The 12,271-nt window shown below is 34.6% G+C and overlaps 1 long non-coding RNA gene across 1 annotated transcript in view; it reads right to left on the reverse strand.

Moving 5' to 3' along the window:
• Positions 1-8,347: 8,347 nt before the first annotated feature.
• LOC145681580 (uncharacterized) overlaps positions 8,348-12,271 on the reverse strand; it is a 121,185-nt gene continuing 117,261 nt past the window's right edge. The window contains exon 5 of the long non-coding RNA XR_014130823.1: positions 8,348-8,740. This is a non-coding gene — a long non-coding RNA (uncharacterized LOC145681580). The remainder of the gene's footprint in view (positions 8,741-12,271) is intronic.

A 12,271-nucleotide genomic window follows, 5' to 3' on the forward strand; every position in this document is an offset into this window, starting at 1 on the left:
GGTAAACGGTATAGATTATTTGCTCGTTATGAAGTTTCCAGCAGTTCCCCATTCCCGTTTCTCTTAAGTCCAAACATTCGTCTCAGGATTTTATTCTTAAATACTTTCAGTCTGCGTTCTTCCTTAGAGTAAGGGACCGTGTTTGGCAACCATACAGTACAACAGGCATAATTATCGCTTTATATATTTTAATCTTCACATTCCTGGAAAAAATTCGCGAAGACAAAAAATTTTGAACTAAATAATAACACCAATTCCCTGCTTTCAGTCGACGTTTAAAGATATTTGAAAGTATCCACTTTGTCGAAAGTATTACTTGATATTATAACGCATTCATAATTTGCGTTATTACGATCCCCGGCGAACTTCCACGTATTTAGTTTTCTGTCCATTTACTTCTAAACCTATGTCGCTGTAAGCGTTTAATAAGGCTTCAGCGTTTCATTCTATTTGTCTCCTATCACCCCCTATTATATTTCCATCATGAGCATAAGTCATAACGAGGTCAATACCATTCATCTCTAGGCCCTGGTTGCTATCTTTGATTTTTAGGCAATAAAAAAGAAAATCCTTCCTAAGCTTATTCCCACTTTTTCGAATTTTAACGAATAGCTTAAAAACAATGAAGAGTATAGAAAATGTAGACAGTATCTAAACAGGCAATAGTATGACTATTAATTATCTTCAAGATCTTTCGCACAGTAAATTATATAAATTTGGATGCTGAATAAATGAAAATCTGTGAGTTTTACGTCCCATGGATATGCCGGTAAGGCTAAAGGAGACGGTGATTATGAGAAATGAATGAAATGGTGGAATGAAGAAAGTGGGAGGAAACGGGAGAACCCCGAGAAAACCCACGCACACGGCGTTTGTCCACCACAAAGTTCACTTGGCGGGAGCAGGATTTGAACTCGAGCCCAATAAATGTGAGGTCATAAACTGCGTACAATAATTTCTGGTTTATACGAAAAGGTATGAAAATGGTTATTTAGTTTTTTTCGGGCTTTCGGAAACTGGAGGTCGCAGGAATACATTAGATCGCGAAGGGAGGTTAAAAGGATAAATGGGGCGAATAATATCAAAATCCGCCCATCCATTTTGCTTAGTTTCGAGTAACCTCGCAAAACGTGCAGTGAAGTTCCATATACACGCGTACGAAGTCCCATGTTTGAACTAGTTTTTTAGTATGAAATATTAAGCTTTTAAGCAAAATTCTGTTTCTATGGAATTCGTTTAGATCAAATATATAACAAGCGATATATAACTCAATTTCGGTAATAATAATAATAATAATAATAATAATAATAATAATAATAATAATAATAATAATAATAATAATAATAATAATAATAATAATAATAATAATAATAAATAAATAAATAAATAAATAAATAAATAAATAAATAAATAAATAAAAAATAAAAATGTGCGGCTTTTAGTACTAGGCACCTCAAATGTAACTAGGACGTAGTAGTGGAAAAATATTTTTTAAAAGATTATTTTGAATTTCTTATTTTGATAGATAAATTTTCATTTTGATATGCTTTGTGAAATACAACAAAGAAAATTAAACAAAATTTTAAACAAATTTCAGTATCATATAACAATATATACAAGAGTAAAAATGAAACTGGTGAGAAAGTTCGTATTGAAAAACAAGAAAAATACAATTAGAAACGGCAGGGAGTAAATAATTACAAAAGAAAAACTTTTTTAATTCTTCATTCTTTTTGCATATTTTCTCCAAAAAAAAAAAGAGCTTAGCAAGGTCAATTGTATTCTTTAACTGCTGGGGACAGAATATCGCAAACAGAGTACTGTTGTTTTTGTAAAAAAAATAATAAGAATATTACATCTGATGTATTCGTAATTTGAGTTTGAAATTACTCAATGAATATGCATAAAATTGAGTAGTATTGTAATTTAAAAATAGGATCCAAACCAGTATTCGGGCGTGTATCACAACCCGGAATTCGAATACGGGACCATGCAAGTATTGCTTGTATACCAACAAACACTTTCCCCTGATACCTATTCTGCCTATCAATACAAAACTTGGTACACACATCTCTTGTCCCCTATAGTATTTTTCGAGATACATTTAGATTGTGTACTTTTACCCGGGGCCAGTCCAGAGGAGTCCAAAGTTGGTGGGAGGGATTTTTCCTGACATTATCCCAATTTTCCCTGTTCAAGTACGTTATGGGCCCAGTACATAGCACCTCTGGAAATCTTGTTTCATGCTCAAGAGAATGAACTATAAACCATGATTTTCCAATGAACAGTGTTATGTTTCTCGAATGGACTAGGTTTGATTCGGATGTCCGGATGACACGTTCATGTCCGTTCCTTGTAAGTATGCTCCAAAATTCATTTCAAAGCTTTCTAGACGTTATTCCGTTTCCGTGATGCAATCACAAAGAGCAGAGAACGCAGCTTTCAGTGCTGAGGGAGGGACAGAAAAAATGTATTTTTCTCTTAAAACAGTAAGTTTCGTAAACTCTGGAAGACATGTTTACTTATTTCTAATAAGGAGTTTATATGCCGAGTTTTATTTCCCTAAGTTCAGGGATTCATGTAACTACTCTATTCCGCAAAATATCTGAATCATCTTTAGCTCTCTTTGCATACGTACTTTGAAAAAGAGTTCTTTATTCTTCATTGTTCTCCTTAAAAATAGCCTAATTTCCATTTTTCTACCGGGTAGATATAGACCGGGGCTACAAGAGTGAGTCATTTTCACGCTTTCATATAATAATACAGATTGTCCTACTTTCCTCTTTCATAGGAGCACAAATGTTCGAAAATGCTTAAATAAGTACTCTATTATTTTTATTAAGACTTTATAAATCCCAGCTTAAGTGAATTCTTATATTAAGCATTTTCTGAATAATAATTGAAAAATCTTAATATTACACAAATTATCTCTCTTCCCCCTTTAGAAGTGGAACTTTTACAGGCAATGAAATACGTATTCCTTTATTTTTATTTACTGCTGCCCGCGAAACGAAACAATACAGGATTTTGTTGCTGAAATACAAGACGAGAAAAATGTCTGATAATAGAAAAAAAAAAGATTCACTTTTCGAGACGAGAAAGCACTTTGATGACCTTTTTTCAAGACGAACCTGACCCAAATTGCGTCTCGTCGGTAGCACGAAGTTAAGAGTTTATACACCAATTTTTACATCTACAACTTAAGGGTCTTCACTACAGGAAATTAAACTGCCGCTAACTCTAGAGTTTTTCTGTAATATCTTCAAAACAAATATAAATATTCCAAAAGCAAAAACAAATTAGCTGCAGTTTATGAGACAATATGATCGTGTATGTGATACCATTATCACAATTCATCTATCTGCTTTCGATATGCAACTGTAGATAGATTTAGCATTTTTGCGGGTTCTGTAAATAGCGGCATACCAAAAGCAGATAGATGAATTGTGGTAAAGGTATCACATGCAAAATTGTATTGTCGAGTTCACTACGTTTTTGCTTTTCGAATATTTTTATTTGTTTTGAAGATATTACAGAAAAACTCTAAAATTAGCGGTAGTTTAATTTAGCTGTAGTACATAAAGAAAGGGAAATTTCGGTATTCTAGAAGTAATTCCTCTTTTCCCTTTTAGGAACAAGAATTTCGGAAACCCTGAAACATGTCTTCTAATATTTTTATTTGAGAGTTAACATATCGAATTTGACATCTTCAACTTTAGCAAATCCCCACATTCATCACTTTGCGAATAAGTAAAGGGAAATTACAATATTATTGAACTTGCCTCTTTTCCCCTTAGGTGCGGAATTTTCAAAAATAGTCAAACACATATTCTGTTATTTTTAATTAAGAATTTCATATTTCAGCTTAAGCGAATTCTTACATTGGGACTATCTCGGTAAAGAAAGGAAATCTTATATTATAGAAACGACCTCGCCCCCTCTCCCCAGGCCGGTAGCCAGCCTAAAAATGTAGGGGGGCCTGCCGTAACAGCACCAGATGTGCAAGGCATGTGCCATTTAGGTGTCCCAGCTACTTTTTAGATACCCGCCATTTGGCACATATGATATTCATGTGCTAAGTATGTACTTCACTACCTACAGTTTTAGGTACTTGTTATACCTAATTGATATTTGCAATTATGTTCCACAAATATGGCATTTATATACCCGGCTCAGTTTCGCACTCTAACAGTCATTTTTTTATGTCGTCATTTGGGACATGTATCTGTCATATTCTAGGTACGTCCTTTAGATACATACTGTTTCAGGTACCCTAACAGCACAAGATGTGCCTAGGCATGCGCCATTTAGGTGTTCTAAATTCGTCTCCCACATTCGATGCATTTGTTGCTTCTTTTTCTAAGCGATTGTGTACTAGAAGCAATAAACGCATGAACTTTATTAGACGGAAACTGTCGCCGATCATTTGAAAGTGAATATGGAAGAAAGTAAATAGACTGTTTGTTATAAAATTACATGGCGAGCAGATTTTATCTGATCCCAAACGGTTATCTTCGAATATACGCGGTTAAAGGAGCACTCTGATTAACCAAATTCAAAAGATTTCAGCAATTTATCCCTCTACAAGGTTCTCTTTATCGTCACCGTGGCCAAGTCGGAAGAACACGCCCTTAGTATTCCAAAGGTTAGTGGTTCTCGCCTACCCTTTAGTAAGTTTTTTTTTCCTTTATTACTTGTTTAAAGTGTTTTTAGACTCATTTTAATGTAAACACATTACGCATATAGGCGATTTAACAAATTTTCGGGGAGTAATTTTGTGGTTCATTGACGGTTACAGCATGAGAAAATAGCTAGATCATATTAGACACGTTCCCCAGGCACATGTCAGGCATGTGCCTAGAGGCGGACATAGACTGTGACTATCACTTGCCATCCATGCGATTTCTCTCTCAGAGGTACATAAGGCACATGCTGGACACATTCCCATGTACCTGAGTAAAATGATAGGCATATGCCTGCTATGTAATTGTGCTGTTAGGGTGGTAGAAGTTAGGGGGGGGGGCGATCCAACCATGTTGCAGTTCATCATACTATAGTTCACTTGCAAGCCTACCGTGAAAGTTTTAGAGGGCCGGCAAAATTTTAGGATACGGGACTGCTTCTCCCATAAGAGTGGAATTTCCGGAAACACTGAAACATTGTTCTGTTGTTTTTAATGAAGAGTTTAAATGCCAAATTCATTTCTCCAACATAAGCGATGGTCCCGGGTTCGATTCCCAATGTGGACACTCGGTCGGAAAGGTGTAAAAGCCTCTTGAGCCCAGCGATCCTTACTGAGGTTTTTCCTAAGTTTTCGTCATTCATACCAGGCAAATGTCGGCATGATGACTTACATAAAAGGACCCAGACTTCTTTCTTTTTATCCCATTCCTTCCCCCACTTCCCTTTGTAGTGTGATCGTCGAGGGACATCATCCATTATACATGACAAGCTGAAATAGTTAGAAATACCGAGAGCCTGAAAATATAGTTCCTAATGATAATCCAAAGTAAGCTAATCTCACATTCGGTACTTTAGGGTAGAATAAGAAGCAATTTAAGTATTATAGAAGTGTCCCTCTTTCCTCCCTTAGGAGCGGAATTTTCGAAAACACTGAAACCATTTCCCGTTATTTGTAACAAAGAGTTTATATGCCGAATTACATATGTCTAACTTCACTGATACTTGAGATGCACTATTCCAGTTTTTTTTTTTTCAGTTATTTTTAAACTCAAACCCGTCTTTAACCCATTAGGATGTGAATGTTCATATATCCTTCGTTATCCTATCTTTTTGTGGCAAAACGTGTTGTCCGAATTTCACGTTTCCACCTTAAATAGTATGACCCGGGCGATGCTATGACCCGAGCAGGATATCAAATTATTATTATTATTATTATTATTATTATTATTATTATTATTATTATTATTATTATTATTATTATTATTATTATTATTATTATTATTATTATTATGAGATTCACTTCTACTCTTTTATATAATAGTATAGATAGGCTGTAATTCCTGTCCGCTTTCCCATCTTTTTTCTTCCCTTTTAGGTCAAATATCAAAAAACGCTGAAAAAGCTTTACTTACCTCCATGTCTCTAACCTTCAGAGTTTCCGAGATAAGATATTTTAATGTAATAATTTCCACCCCTATTCTTTATTGAATTTTCAAAAATCCTTCCTTAGTGGCACCTTACGTCACAAATCCTGTGTATGTCCAAATTTGAACCTTCTACCTTAAGCGGCTTGGCCTGGGTGTTGATTACTCAGTTACTCAGTCACGTCTTTTTCTTTTATATAAGAAGAAATGAAGCTAGTTAACTTTTCAGCATTACTTAGTTTCTTTGTATCGTTTTCAAACTACATTGTTAATAAGTATGTTAATAAGTATATAACAATATATTGAGAAATTCGATTTTCATACAATATATTGAGAAATTCGAAATCAAAGAAATAGGTTAAGCAGTATTGCAAAATCAATTTTTTTCCGCTCTTTGAATATCCTGATTTTTTCTCAGTAAACTATTTAAAATTAAGCTCAATAATTCTGTATGTAAGACATATACTGGGCATTTGATTATGCAATGGCAAATTCGTTGTTATTTGTCCTGTAATATTTATGCGTCGTTTCAGAATTCATAGAATGCTTTTACAGTGAGGCTCCAGATCCGGGAGGAGGAGGAATGAAGCCAGTTTCGCCTCCATTGCTGGTATGACTTCCTTCTTGGCACCACTGCAAAGGGTTAGGTATGGTTTCATAAACTTCGGAGGCAAACAAGGTACTGTATTATTATACTCAAATTAGTATAAAGCAGATGGAGAAAGATAAGACGAAAAGCGAGTAACTGAAATTTAAGGCAGAAGTGGGGTTGAAGCAAAATTGTCAACTAAACGTTAATTTATATGAAACATCTAAATCAAGTATCATTGTGATAGGTACTTAATTTATACAAGAACAACATATACAATATATTCTGGGAAGGGAAATATCATAAGTCATAAAATTGAGTAGGATTGAGTAGGTATGTTGCTTTTCAGGGAACTTTGAGTGCTAGTGCTATGGATCAGGAGATTGATTCCCTTACCTAAACTCCTATGGTTTAGAATGTGTTACTTTACTGTACAAGATGGTCAACTTTTACTATAATCTTACGAGTTACATTGACATTTGTCTCTCACTAGAAAACTTCTTTTACGAAAGTCCAAGTGTACATGAAAACTATCATTTTGTATGCATAGGCATCACTGGTTTGCATGACGGTTTGTCCAATTTATCTCACCATCTCCTCCATGTTTTCTTGTCATTAAATAAGTACAGTGTTTCTATTCTTCCCCTTCTTAGATACGTTTTGTATTCCAGTGATGATTTCAGGGGTGGCCCGGGGGAAAAATCCCCCCGGAGCTGGCAATTTCTTCCCGGGGCATTTTTCTAATCGTTCTGAACCTGGGTTACTAGCACCTTCGTAGTACTTACTTTCTCTCCCTGCTTATTCAAAATCCTCCCAGATGAAAATATGAAACCATCACGGATTGTACCTAGGTAAGGTATTTAGAAGTATGACACTGTATGTAAATTCCCCGGGTTTTTATTATTAGCTATGACCCTGAATGAAAGGACGTATTCATGCGAAAATAATAGGCTGTATTCGTACTCCAGACAACATACATGTCATGGAAGTCTGTCTACGTATAACCTGTCTCCATTCGTTGGTGTTATGTGTGACTAAATTGGACAAAACAAAAGCACGGAAGTACAACTATATATAAAAGACTATATTTTATACCACCCACTCAACGTTTACCTGTTTTATAGTAAAAAGTCTCTAAAATTTATACGTACATATACATATATTTGCAAATAATTTTATATGTTCGTTCAATGTGTTAGTGTATGTGTGTGTGTTTATGTGTAGGCGCGCGTCTGCCTTCATGATTTATTCCTCACCGTGACATGGTACGGCAGCAGACGCAGTCAGTTTCAAACACGAGACTCTTTAGGGCCACACCCTCGCTCGCTAAATAGCAGTCGCTCGGCTATTGGATTGGAGGCATAGGGATAGTTGCATGAAGATCCAAGAGTGCTATTGCAAACCAAATAGCTTTTTTAATCTTCAGTATATGTAGTGTACAGGTGGTCTATTTCGTAAACCTGTTTATTTTCAAAAATCGACTATTTCGTCGAATTCAAAACAACGAGGAACTTTAAAAAAAAAATGGATAAGAAAAACAGAATAACACAACAGTTCTCTCTCCCTCTCTGTATATATATATATATATATATATATATATATATATATATATATATATATATATATATATATATATATATATATATATATATATATATATATATATATATATATAGTCAATGTGCGCGCGCGCGAGGTCAAATGCTGCTAAAACGATTTCGTTCACTGCAGCCCGTCCATCAGTGATACAAAACGCCACGCTGTGTATTTCCAAGATAGGAGAAATAATCACTTAGTTTTGCAGGGAGACGAGCAATGGATTGCTAGTGCCTGGAAAGCGACCTACTCTCCTCGTCAAGGCCGCAGGCGGGAGAACCAGTCCATCCTTTCGGCCGTTCCGTGTCGAACCGTGCTAGTTCAAGCTGGGCAGGGCCGCTCGGGTCCTGCTGGATGCTTTGAGGCCGTGCCGTTATGAACCGGCCAAGTTTGTCATTCATTGCTGCTGCCGGACAGAACTGCCAACCAGCATATTGTTTCCAGTATCCTAGGAGAAAAAAAGTACAGAAAACAAGTAAAATAGAAATACAACATAATTCTCCAAACATATTATTCATATATGATCAAAAGTAATTGTAATTAACTTTTTGTCATACGCAGAAGAACCAATTACTGTTTTATAGTCATCAATCAGTCAAAAATTGAAGTTTCATTAAATAGGAGGAAAATTTATACATTTATGATTACTACATGAAGCAGAACTTAATTTATAACAAACCAAATTGAAGTGGATTATATGCTTCACTGACAGGTATCAAATAGTAAATTTTGTTCCAATTTAGCTAAAGATATTCAGATTTAGCATTTCAATTTCCCATATATGTAAACAAATGCACATTAATTAGAACAACTTCAGTACCTTCATGTAGTGTAGACTAGTCATGATATGGTGTAATGAACGAATATCTTTACTGCTTCATGATCCGAAGGCCCTGGGTTCGAACTCTGTAGCGACCATCTTAAACGTTTTCTCATACTATCTGATAAGCGCTGCGACAATACCTTCAAATAAAGGCATAAATCTTTCAAGTGTGAAATAACTTTATAAAAGTTGCATCTGAAAGTAAATACCATCTATATCCGCCGATTCCGAAAATCTAATCAAACCAACATATAGCTAGTTCCTTGTTACTGGTTGATTAAGCAATACTATCAGTAAAGGAAATTTAATTTATCAGCGTGTTTTCTTGGAAATTTATTACGCTGGAAATCTTTCAATTTAACGCCCCACGATTATGCCTTTTAGGTTAAGGAAGACAATGATGAATGCAAGTGAATGATGATGGAAAAATTGGTGGAATGAGAAAGTGGGAATACCTCGAGAAAACCCACGGACTCGAGTTGTCCACCCACAACCTTATTTGGCCGGAGATCGAACAGAGATTCATCACACCAGAGGTGAGGGCTTTACCATTGTGCTTCCCACGTTGGTGGGCTCAGACTTTCTCCAGAAAATTTTGTTCGGAGAAGTAAAATCTAAATACGAGGGGCTGGACTACGACACTATTTGCAAAAGGATGTGCCCTGCACAAGAGAAATGTGTATGTCTGAAAATAAAATGAAAAAGAAAGAAAAAACACGGGTTGAGAAGTTATTGTACTAAGCTACAGAAAGGATGTATTAGTTAACTTGTAAAATCCAGGTAATTATCTTTTAACGTTTTTCAATTCCGAAATATCGAATTCTTATCACTAGTTTTGAGGTATCGGTACAATTGAAATATGACCGAATATTTCAAGAGTTATTGATCATAACACTTTGCTTTATTTTTAAAAAGGTTATTCCTGGCAATAGTAATGCATTATCATTTTTAGGCTAGTTTCGAGAAGTCCTGGGATCCCAATCGTGTGCCAGCTATCTTGACTGAAGTTTTTCCAAGGTATTGCTTAGTCCAATTTGGCAAGTGTGGAGATGGTAAGTTTAATATATTTTACAACTTCCCAACCAGCTGGTGGTCTTTCGAATAGATCTAGAACATTCTAAATCAATAAATAGAGACTTACACCTTTTGAACCCATATTATATGTTTCTTTTGTGCCTGAAGAGCTATAAATGCTTAGAAATAAAAATGTGGTTATCCTATCTTAACGTTCATTGTTATTATCTACTTCTGGAAGCAAGGCGATTTTAAGAATTTTGTAAGAGAATAAATGTTACAAGATGAAATTGAATCTCTGGAATTCTGAATTTGTTACTCAGAATTAGAGACCAACTGTTGTTCTGTCTTAGCTGATGATATTTAGCATGAAATTTTAATAAGCACTTGTACAGTATTTTATATATATATATATATATATATATATATATATATATATATATATATATATATATATATATATATATATATATATATATATATATATATTTTTTTTTTTTTTTTTTAAATTTCTTCATTTTAGTACATTGAAAGGAGAGAAATTTCTCGAAAGGTTAATATTGAGTCAAATGGTTGGAAACGCTTTCCGCTGCTTGCCTGGATCTTGGGCAGCAGGCAGGCAGACCGGTCCGACTCCGAGCCCGGCATAAGGTGTAGGTTGCAATACAGGCAAACAGAGGAGAGAGAACACAACATACGTAGTCAAGTGGCTGGTGAATGGTTTGCACCTACCGTGGTGCTCTCTTATATCGCCTACATACAGTGACTAAAGACTTCTTGTGTGATGGAGGGAGCATTCATACAAGGATTTTTACTTTTTTTTTTTGCCTCTTTTTTTTCCTCTTGGATTTCCGTGAGGAAAAAACTGTAACCACAATTACTTCCATCTCTCTTTTTCCATGAATCCTTGTTACATAAACAGAAGCTCTACTGTTTTTTTCTTAAGTAATAATTATAATTGTGAAAAAACCTAGTGGGGAAACTTCAATTTCATGCCCTCTGCCTTAAGAATTCTCTGAGTTCTCACAAAACACCTTGTTTTCACCTAATTTTTTCAGCACCCCTTAAGATTCTATGCATCTTTCTTTAGTTTTGTTGAAGTAAAGCCGCTCGAGAGCTAACTAGCCTATATGAGACAAAATGAAAGTGAATTACCTTATGAAAGTATAAATAGGATGATTTTACTTCAAAGTGTTAAAGTGGAGAACCTCTGTAATTGAGAATGAGTGTTCGTATTAATATTGCAGTTCCGATATTGTGTTGTCCGTCATCGTGACTATAAAGTTTTTTTTTATTTTTTTATTTATTTTTTTTAATGTTAGTCAAGTACAGGGACAACTAAGTTTAATTTGTAGATAAACTGATCTAAGTAATAGTCGTATGAATCCAATGTTGTTTGTCCAATTTTACAATGTTATTAGCGTTTGACGAAAAAAATATCCAAAGACAAGGCTTATACCAATCGATTAAACTTATTGAGCTGAACGAAATGAGATGCATGAGTGTAGAAGCTCATGGGCATGTCCACGGAAACAGGGACAAAAATTCATGAAAGAAATATAGTTATAATTTTTAGTCAAGTTGTTCTTTTGATAAAAATATAGTTGTATGTAACTGGCATCATTAAATGTTTTTCAGAGAATTACTATTTTCTTATTTTTTTTCTGTAGGTTACCTTTTATCTACTTAGTTTTAATGTTGATTACATTACAGTGTATACAAGCTTTATTTATTATTACATAGGTCTTATTTCTTTCTGTCGGTATCCCAAGTAAAATTTCATATAACTGATGAAACCTTTTCTTAAAGTAAAGTTCAATGTTCAACGTAATTAAGCTGCGCTTATTTCAAGTTATTATACATGTATGTTGCTTATACTTAATAATAAAAGATCGTTGACAAATGTAACGTGGATTACCCGACTCTGTGCATATTCCACTAAAATAACTAAATATAAAATGTAAATAAAAAATTAATATTTTTGTCATAATTAAATTATGTGTGTCCCTATCTTACATAGTAAGTTCATGCACATAGCTATGCCAGGACAAAAGAAAATGTACTGAAAAATCACAGGCTCTGAATGTAGGGGAAAAATTGTAACGGAGTTACTATAGTATTTTCTTTTCTCCTAAGTTTCCT

The sequence above is a fragment of the Thermobia domestica genome, chromosome 3 (genome assembly GCF_964235325.1).
Source record: "Thermobia domestica chromosome 3, izTheDome1.hap1.1, whole genome shotgun sequence".
Classification (NCBI taxonomy): Eukaryota; Metazoa; Arthropoda; class Insecta; order Zygentoma; family Lepismatidae; genus Thermobia; species Thermobia domestica.